Below are 9,389 nucleotides of genomic sequence, written 5' to 3'. Positions count from 1 at the left end.
AGAACTTGATGGGATTTTAAGTGCTTATCTTACCGTTTTGTTTTGTTTTACTAACAACTCAGTCATGTCCAACTCTTTGAGACCCCATGGACTATAACCTGCCAAGCTCCTCAGTCGATGGGTTTGGCCAGGCAAGAATACTGGAGTGAGTTCCTATTTCCTTCTCCAGGGGATCTTCCCAACTTAGAGATCGAACCAAGGTCTCCTGTATGCAGGCAGACTTTTCTTCTCTGAGGCACTATGGAACTTCACTTATTTCACACATAGTAACTGATGTTTTGAGGAACATACTTAGGGTAATACAGGTTTTAAATTCTGAAAATATATCTAACAAAAACAACAGCAGAAACAAAAAGCTAACATTGGACAGATGATAGTGTTAAAGAATCTGCCTGCCAATGCAGGAGACATGGGTTTGATCTCTGGGATCATGAAGATGCCCTAGAGAAGGAAATGGCAACCCACTCCAGTATTCATGCCTGGGAAACTGCAAGGACAGAGAAGTCTGGTGGGCTACAGTCCACAGGATCACAAAAGAGTAGGACAAGACTTTGCAACTAAACACAACAACAGCAAACCTTAAAAAAAAAACCTCACCATACTGGACTCTGATTAGGAATCAGAATTAAACACTGTGCTTATTATATATTATTTATTTTTGAAGAATAAATGGAGTTATATATCAATTAATGAACTGATTTATATATTATATTATTTGTCCTATCTTATGGTAATGCATTGATACCAACAACTGTGAATACACAAGTAAAAGGATTCAGGCAGATAAGAGGGCTGACTTTAAGGGAGAAGGAAAAAAAAATGTTTTAAAAAATAATGATATTACTTAGCCATTAAAAATAATGAAATAATGCCATGTGCAGCAGCATAGATGGACCTAGAGAGTGTCATACTGAGTGAAGTTTCAGACAGAGAAGGAGAAATACCATATGTCATCCTTTATATGTGGAAGCAACCTAGATGTCCATCAGCAGATGAATGGATAAGAAAGATGTGGTACATATATACAATGGAATATTACTCAGCCATTAAAAAGAATATATTTGAATCAGTTCTAATGAGGTGGATGAAACTGGAGCCTATTATAAAGAGTGAAGTGAGCCCAAAAGAAAAACACCAATTCAGTATATTAATGCATATGTATGGTTTCACTTTTCACTTTCATGCATTGGAGAAGGAAATGGCAACCCACTCCAGTGTTCTTGCCTGTAGAATCCCAGGGACAGGGGAGCCGGGTGGGCTGCCGTCTATGGGATCGCACAGAGTCAAACATGACTGGTGACTTAGCAGCAGCAGCAGCATGGAATTTATTATTTATTTATTTATTTATTTATTTATTTATTTATTTTTAGCATGGAATTTAGAAAGATGGTAATGATAACTCTGTATGTGAGACAGAAAAAAAGACACAGATGTGTAGAACAGTCTTTTGGACTCTGTGGGAGAGGGTAAGGGTGGGATGATACGGGAGAATGGCATTGAAACATGTAAATTATCACAAGAGAAATGAATCCCCTGTCCAGGTTCAATGCATGAGACAGGGTGCTCGGGGCTGGTGCCCTGGGATGACCCAGAGGGATGGTATGGGGAGGGAAGTGGGAGGGGGGTTCAGGATGGGGAACACATGTACATCCGTGGCAGATTCATGTCAATGTATGGCCAAACCAATACAATATTGCAAAGTAAAAAAGAAAAAAAAAAAAAAAGCAGAATCTAAAACGAGTTGACACCAATGAACTTATAAAAACAGAAACAGACTTACAGACTCAGAGAGTGAACTTGTGGTTACCAGTGGAAAAGAGTAGGGGAAGGAGAATGGAATCTGGGGGTGAGCATGCACACATTGCTGTAGTAAAAATGGATAATCAGCAAGGACCTACTGTATAGCACAGGGAAATCTGTGCAATGTTATGTAGCTTCTTGAATGGGATGAGTTTGAGGGGGAATCAATACATGCATGTGTATGGCTGAGTCCTTCACTGTTCACCTAAAACTACCACAACATGGTTTGTCAATCAGATCTACCTCAATACAAAATAAAAGCTTAAAGAAATTAAAATAAAAGGAAAAAAGAAAAAGTGACTAAGGACTTCCCTTTGACCACATTGAGTTTTGGGAATGTAGTTATATAGTAACTATATTATCTATAGTAATCTTCCAAGCTCCACCATTTCTAACATTTTAATTTCTGGGAATGTAGAGTTTACTGAAGAATGTCCAGTGTACAGAATGTCCAAACTCTGGACCTGTTCTTTGATTGCAAAACTATGCAGTCCTGGACTATTCATTGAGCTGAAATCATCAGTTCCTTCTCAATAAAACTGAGAGATGATCAGCACTGTTTAAAGAACTGTGAGACTTAAATTAGATGAGAAACTTTACTTTGAAAATTATAAGATGCAAATGTATTAATGTCAGATACACACATTTACCCAGAATTTGCCTAATCTACCTAGAAACAGAACAGATGCAGAAAAATAGGTGTTGAGCAATGCAGAATCTACAATTATTATTGTATCTGTAGTTCATTTGCTGTATCCAAAAAATAGCTTCACAGATTGTTGTGTTGTGCTTATTAACTCTAAATGTATACACAGTTTTAATAACACATTTAGTTTTGTTAAGAACTTGGAACAAATTGAAGATAGGACACAAGGTTAAGATTTTGGTAATGTGCTTAGATTATGTTCTGAGACAGAGAATATGAGATGACAATGAAAATGTATTCAAATCTGAAGTTATTTAAATACTGAGTTTGTAGGAGCCATGAATAATTTAAATTGTTAAAGAAAAATATATATGTGTATATAACATATTCACACATATTTAACTTATCTTTAACTTTTATAGGCAGGAGCAGTGAGGTATAGGGAGGCCTGACACGCTGCAGTCCCTGGAGTCCTAAAGAATCAGACACTATTTAATCACTGAACAACAATAACAATGCACATAGCATGTACAGGGATTAAAAAATTTTACTTACTGCTTTCAATATGTAACATGTTATGAAATGTACCCAACATAATTCAAAGAACCACAATATTGTAAATCAGGAATTCACTAATAAACTGACAAATAGATGTAAAGCTAGATTTTTACCATCAGCAGAGAGAGAAATCAATTATCTCTATCCTAGGCAAAATGTGCCTGTCTATAGACAAGTGTCACTTGCATTGCTATGGGTTATCTACAATTTATAGAGCTGTGGACTAAAGCAATGACAAGGAAGTGCAGAGATAACATAGAGAGGTGGGTAGGTGAGCATTTATAACATCTTTTATCATTTTAATCAAAGGGGCCATCCAATATTCCTGAATATTATTATTGTATTGTCTAGATTAATAAATATGCAAGCATTTGGATTTCTCTAGTTGTATTTCATAGTTTGCATTTCAGATAACGTAAAGTAGATATATGGAATTACTCAAAATTACTATGTTGCCAACTTTAGAATAGTGAATGAACAAGATGGTGAAGATATTGAGCCTAAAAGGAAATTTAACACAATTTGATGAGGAAGACACTGTCCTTTTCATTTTATATATGGGATACATATACATATACAATCTAAGGTGAGGAAGCTGACATTCTGTGATTACTTGGCCTGCCGAAGACTTTATAACTGCTAAATGGCAGAGTTAGGATTTAGTTACTTACATAACTAATTCTGAATCTTACCTCCTTCTATTTCATCAGTGGATTTTAAGACATTTTAACTAGTTTCTTTAGTTCTCAGAGGAAAATTCTCAGCTCAAGGTGAGAAATAAATAACTTCTACTCCTCTACATGTATTAGGCTTAAACTGAAACAGAAATGTATCTATTTGCTATTAAATAAAAGAGAGGCTAGTTACTGTTTGCTATGTATCCATGTAACTAACCTCAATCACTTGATGTTGGTGACAGATGAGAGAGTTGATGAAATTAAGAAATTCAGCATTCACCCACTGGTTTGATGGTGTCTCATTTAATGGGGAAAAAATAATATATATATATATAGCTTTAAGAAATAGAAGTATAAACTATCAATTCAATTAAATAAACTGTCTCAGGGAATTCCCTGGTCATCCAGTGGTTAGGATTTTGTGCTTTCAGTATAAGGTAGATGGGTTCCATTGCTCATAGGGAACTAAGGTCCTGCAAGCTACATGTCTTTGCCAAACATTAAAAAAAAAAAAAAAAAGTAATTAACTAATTTAAAAAAAAAAAAACACCACAGTATTTCAGTTGAAAAGCTATGCTTATACTAAACTTACTTTACTTATGACTAAGCGTTATGAGAGTGCCCAAGTGGATTTAGAATTACTATTCTAATTACTTTATTTTCCTTTGTAGCTACTCTTCAGGTTATTATCAACATCCCCATCGATACCCTGCTGAAATTCCAACCTCCAGGAATCCTGCAGAGAATGGAGGTGGAGAACAGCACTGTGAAGACATAGTTCTTTCTCTTGGGATTCAGTGACCACCCAGAACTGCAGAGTGTTCTTTTTGCTATTTTTCTGTCATCTACTCTTACCCTGATGGGGAACCTTGTGATGATTTTATTAATCACAGCCAGTCCACCTTTGCACACCCCTATGTACTTTTTTCTCCGCATCTTGTCTTTTGTAGATGCCTGCTACTCTTCAGTCATTGCCCCCAAATTACTTGTGGACTTAGTTTCTGATAAGAAGACCATTTCTTACAATGGCTATGCTGCACAGTTATATTTCTTCTGCTGTTTGGTGGACACAGAGTCTTTTCTCTTGACTGTCATGGCTTATGACTAGTACATAGCCATCTGCAACCCCCTGCTTTACACCGTTTTTATGTACAAGAGGATTTGCTGCTAGCTTGCAATTGTAACACTTTCAGGGGCACCATGAGCTCAGTGATTCACACCACTATTACCTTTTACCTGTCTTTCCACTCCAGTGATATTAACCATTTCTTTTGTGATACCTCCCCTCTCTTCCCTCTGTCCTGCACTGACACTTACATCCATGACATTGTGCTGGTGGTCTTCACTAATTTAGTGGAAGTTCTCTGCCTTTCGACAGTTCTCCTCTATTATATCCTCCTCATAGCAGCCATTCTTAAAACAGGTTCTGCCGAAGGAAGAAGAAAAGGATTCTCCACTTGTGTGTCCCATCTGACCATGATCTCTCTCTACCGTGGCACCCTGATCTTCATTTATTTGTGCCCTGGCACCGGCCATTCAATGGCTATTGATAAAGTGATCTCTGTGTTCTATACATCGATTATACCTATGCTGAACCCCCTGATTTACAGTCTAAGTAACAAAGATGTGAAAAATGCCTTCAGGAAAATGATTAGCAGGAAATTTCTTTCTTAAGAAAAGAAGAAACTGAGGCTGACAACTTTTCTACTCTGTTTCTTGACCTTTAGTTTTAACTAATGGAAAAGTCAGTTTAATATGGGGGTTCCCTAATTCTACAGGCAATAAAGCCATAACCACAAAATTGGGCCATAGGCTAATGTTAGAGCCAAGTCCTGTTACATATGTCTAACTCTTTATCATTTTAAGGTTGATTTTTTTTTTTCATACTCATTCATTGGTAAAAATTTAAATTAGATCCTTTATGGAATATAATTTGCTAATATTTTAATGAAATATATAATTCACCTGGAACTTGAAAATTAAATATGCAAGTATCATTTAAACCAGTCATTCTGCTTCTAGCAATTGAACCTGCAAAAGTTTACCACTTTCAAAATATTCATTGCATCAGAGCTTATAATCAGTTCAATTTAATTGTGTATAATCATTTGTTTGGCTGTGTACTACTCTTTGCAACCGAATGAACCACAGCATGCCAGGCTTCTCTGTCCATCACCAACTCCCTGAGCTTACTGAAACTCGTGTCCATCGAGACGTTGATGCCATCCAACCATATCATTCTCTGATGTCCCCTTCTCCTCCTACCTACAATCTTTCCCAGCATCAGGGACAAGCTATTCAAAATAATCTAAATATCTACCAATAGGAAATAGGCTAAATGAAATAAATAAATTTGAACTTTCATATTTTTTCCTCAGGAGTAGATTTACCCTTCATATAATATTCTATATTTCATATTGTTACACTTTGTCTCTCATTGTGTTATTACAATTATACTCACTATTGGATAAGCTTTTGATTATATATTGCAGCACTCTTTTGTGAAAATTTACAAATTAAATTCACTGAGATTCTTTGTAATTAATTTGATTTCCATGGCAGTATGTGTAGATGGTAAAGGCTTCTCTGAGGCTTAGTGATAAAGAACCCGCTTGCCAAATGCAAGAGACACAGGCTTGATCTCTGGGTCAGAAAGATCCCTTGGAGGAGGAAATGGCAACCTATTCCAGTATTCTTACCTGGGAAATATAATGATAGTATTCAGGAATATTTCAATGTTTAATGATAAATTGTAACAGATGTTTAAAAAGAGTCACCTACCCACTTCTCTTAATGATGTCTGCATTCTCTTGTCATTGCACTAGTCTACAGCTTTGTAAATTGTAAATAACCCAGAGAAACACACATGATACTTGTTTATAGATAGATACACTTTTTTTCCACCAGCATACAGACAACTGATTTGCTCTGTAGTGGAAAGGCAGTTTTGTATCTATTATCAGGTTATTTGTGAATTCCTGATTTATAATATTGTGATTCTTTGAATTATCTTTTGTAACATTTATAGCATCTTAATGAATGAAATAAGTAAAATCTTTTACATGTGCACATTTTAGATAAGTATAAAGTCCATTTGTAGATATATAGTGAAAGTGAAAGGCACTCAGTCATGTCTGACTCTTTGTGACCCCATGGACTATATAATCCATGGAAATCTCCAGGCTAGCCTTTCCCTTCTCCAGGGATTGAACCCAGATCTCCTGCATTATAGGCAGATTCTTTATCAGCTGAGCCACCAGGGAAGCCCATATATATATATATATATATATATATAGTCATATATAGTGTGTGCATGTGTGTGTATATATATAGCATCTATAATTCTTCCTTAACAACCTACATCACACAGCTCCTATAAGTTTAGAATTTGCATAATGTCAGATTTGAATAATTTTCATTTTCATTTTATATACTCTATCTCAGATTATGATCTAACCACATTACCAAAATCTTATCCTCCTGTTTTTTCTCAATTTGTTCTAGATTTTTAATAAAACTGAATGCCTTTTAAAACTTTTCATACATTTAGAATTAATAGGCATAATGCAACTATTTACCAAGCTATTCTTTGGGTATAGAATATGAGCTATGGATACAATAATGATTGTGGATTCTGGATTAGTTAATGTCTATTTTTCTACATTTGTTCTGTTAGCTAAATTAACAGCTTCCCAGGTCACTAGAGTAGTAAAGAATCTGTCTGCCAATGCAGATGAAAGAGATAAATTAGAGTAAATGTTAAAATCTGCATTGGATACATTGCCATCTTATAATTTCCAAAGTGCTCTATCATCTAATTTAATTCTCACAGCTCTTTAAAAGATGTTGACCACCTCTACTGAAAAGGAATTGATGATTTCAAGCCAGTTAACACTCAAGGATTGCATAACTTTGCAATCAAAGAGTTAGGGCCAGAGTTTGGACATTCTGGATCACTGGGCATGCTTCAGTAAATACTACCTCCCCAGAAATGGAAATGTTAAGACAGTGGTACTTAAAAGATAAGCATAACCAAGACAGTTATTCCCCTAAACTCAATGTGCTGAATTGGATGTAGGGATATTAGCTTAAAGCTAGCATAAATCTTGATCTAGAGTTTGTGCTCCAACAGGTTTACATCTTTTGATGCAATAGCAGAGAAGATGTGCTGTGGTGGTTGAAATCATGGATAATAAATTCAATGTGCCTGGCTCTTCCACTTCATATTTGTATGACTTTAGCAAAATTTCAACAACTATATAATTTCATTTTTGGATATATAAATTACATATTATAGTGACACTTGTCTACAGGGTAATGATGAGGATTAAATGAACTAATACGTGCATTTTCAACAGTATTTTTCACACAGCAAATATTCAATGTGTGATGTGTATGTGCTTAGTGTGTCAAACTCTTTGCAACTCCATGGATTGTAGCCCATGAAGCTCCTCTGTCCATGGAATTTTCCAGGCAATAGTGCTGGAGTGGGTTGCCATTTCCTCCTCCATGGGATCTTTCCAACCCAGGGATCAAACACAAATTTCTTCTGCCCCCTGCATTGACAGGTGGATGCTTTTCCACTGTGCCACCTTGGAAGCTAATATTATTAAGCTATTGAGACATTTGAATTTCTCGAGAAATTAATACTTATTATTTTATTATCAACCAGGATTCCTTTTTCCTCTAAGCAAAGGGTTAAGCAAAGAAGGAAAGCATCACTAATCTACTAGTTAATTCATTGGGATTATCCTTTTATGAAATACAGATGGCTTCCTCCTTAGAAAATATTAACTCTCCTTGAATGATAGCCCATCTCTTTTGTTCTGCAAATATACAGACAAGACTGTCTATTGACTAAGGAGTGGAGCAATTGCCACTCTCTGAAGGCAAAGAAAAGATACAGTTATATCTTTTCTGAGCTATTCTTTCATTTGTAATAATGAAAAATGACTATTCAATGGTGAAAGTGAAAGCGAAGTCTTGTCTGACACTTTGAGACCCTATGGACTGTAGCCTACCAGGCTCCAACGTCCATAGGATTCTCCAGGCAAGAGTACTGGAGTGGGTTGCCATTTCCTTCTCCAGGGGATCTTCCCGAACCAGGGATCAACCCGGGGTCTTCTGCATTGTAGGCGAAGACATCAAATAAACAGACTCATCTTTAGGGACAATGTTTAAATAAGATTGAGACCTTGACCACGAGAAATAAACACTTTTTTGCTGAGGTTGTTTCTCTACTAAACCTCGTATTTCTCTTCACAGATGTACAGAATCTGAAGAGAACAATTTATATAGAGAACATTAAGCATAATAATATTTCAAATTTATTACACAATTCAAGTCTGAAAGAACATTTCAATATTCAAAAAATAAATATAAAAGCTAAATAGAACAAATGGAAAGGGAAAAGAATACAGGAAATCAAAAACAGACTCCATCTAGGAGCCAACTACTATCTTTCCATGTACTTGTCAGGTGAGCATAAAAACAGGATTTTTGGAAGAGTTAAAATCATCTATTCCTGCATGAATTTCTCTTTATTGATACTAGTCACTACTTAATTTTTTTTTTCTACTCCCTTACAAACATTCTTCCAACCCCACCCCAGTACTGTTACTTGGGTGTTGATAATTGATGGCATCAATGCAATACTGTAAGGGAAGATGGATAATATAATAAACAGATTGAGTCAGCCTTAATGGATA

At 35.8% G+C, this 9,389-nt stretch overlaps 1 pseudogene; it reads left to right on the top strand.

Moving 5' to 3' along the window:
* The first annotated feature begins 4,423 nt into the window (after window positions 1-4,423).
* Window positions 4,424-5,355, top strand: LOC138089324 (olfactory receptor 5AP2-like; annotated as a pseudogene).
* The last annotated feature ends 4,034 nt before the right edge of the window (window positions 5,356-9,389 follow it).

The sequence above is a fragment of the Capricornis sumatraensis genome, chromosome 12 (assembly GCF_032405125.1).
Source record: "Capricornis sumatraensis isolate serow.1 chromosome 12, serow.2, whole genome shotgun sequence".
In the NCBI taxonomy this organism is placed as follows: domain Eukaryota; kingdom Metazoa; phylum Chordata; class Mammalia; order Artiodactyla; family Bovidae; genus Capricornis; species Capricornis sumatraensis.
Note: the sequence above shows the minus strand (reverse complement) of the source record. Positions and strands in the feature narration are given on the sequence as shown.